This window comes from Schistocerca americana, chromosome 4 (assembly GCF_021461395.2).
Source record: "Schistocerca americana isolate TAMUIC-IGC-003095 chromosome 4, iqSchAmer2.1, whole genome shotgun sequence".
Taxonomy (NCBI): domain Eukaryota; kingdom Metazoa; phylum Arthropoda; class Insecta; order Orthoptera; family Acrididae; genus Schistocerca; species Schistocerca americana.
The window spans coordinates 634233314-634234932 of record NC_060122.1 but is presented as its reverse complement, the minus strand read 5'-3'; positions in this window follow the sequence as shown (position 1 = coordinate 634234932).

Below are 1619 nucleotides of genomic sequence, written 5' to 3'. Positions count from 1 at the left end.
TAGTGGCTATGTATGGCATATTCAGTAAATACATAAAAATGTACCCAGTGAAAGCTGCAACATCCACCTCAATTACAAATAAGATCACCTCTGATTACCTACCGGTGGTAGGCAGCTCCATATCCATTTTGTCAGATAACGCTTCATACTTTGCCAATAGAAAGTGGAAAGAGTTTAGGCAAACACAGGGCATAAAGCATATTTCAATATCACGCTTCAGCCCGAGTAGTAATCCAATTGAGAGGATATTACGAGAACTGAACTGTTTTGTCACAACATATGCTCATGGTTAGCAAACCAAATGTGTCGAATAAAAGCTCAATTTGAGACAATATATAATAACCTGCCACATATTTCTACAGGCTTTAGACCAGCTGAACTCATGTTCACAACCTCTGAGCATAACGAATGGGTACATCACCTTCCTCAGACTGTTGATCAGGAAGATAAAACAAACCAATCTGTAGTCACTCTTGTAGAGCGAGTGACGCTACACAAGAAAAAATTTGACAAAAAACCCACTAACTCACAAACATACAATGTTGGAGAATTAGTGTTGGTTAGGTCCTATCTGAAGGCATCACTAATTAAGAAAAAGAATAATAAATGCCATTGTTATACACTGGGCTATACAAAATTCTGAGTATGAAACTTGAAGGTTGTTATGTACTGGGCAGTTCTGACAATGACCATGTAAAAGGACTGTACCCACATGTTGACATTAAAACATTTTATACGTAAGTTGAACCATTCAGCTGAAGCAGAAACTAAGTACTTTTCTTTGTGCATAGTAGTAATTAAGTATTCTTTTTTGTGTTACTTTGTATGCTCATGTTAAGTGATTAGTGTAGCATTACTTTCGTGTTCCTCACAGAACATTAAGTACAGTGAATAAGAACCCTGACTTGAAATTACCCTGAGATTTCATATTTGAAGTGAGAACAAATACTCACTACTTGTTAATTAGAATAAGATTTTATTCTTTCTATATAAATGTTTATTTAATGTGTGTGTATATATATGTGCTGTCATATTTAAATTGTGCAACATATACTCTCATAACAAAGCTATTAATGTGACAAAGTTTAACGTAAAAAAAAGGTTAACGGCATACAATGCAGGCTAACTGATACGCATACTTAATTATACCGAATTTTAATTTCATATATCAGGACGTTTTGAGTACAATTTTTGCTGTGGGTGTTTTTTGGACGCTGCAAGATCGCAATTTCTGTCGTGTATCACGTTGGTTGTTTTTAACTATGGCGAAGATACAAGTCCTCATTCATATTAGGCGTGACCTAAATAACAGAATGAATGAAATGTCTATTGAATGAAATATCTATGTAAAATATCAATGGCAGTGGTAGTCCGGTAATGGTCAATTGACAATAATTGAAAGCCAGTTGTTATTTTGCAGAAAGACTGCGTAAGTCAATACTTGTAAACAATACCGGTATGTCTACATTAGAAATTTCTAAGATGTGTACAGTGGAAGGAACGAAATAATGAAATGAACTGACTCTAATATCCGCTTATATGTACTGTACGCACACTGAAGTACGAACACTGAATTATGTGTTATCCAGTGCATCTGGGTAAAAGAAAAGACATGTGAG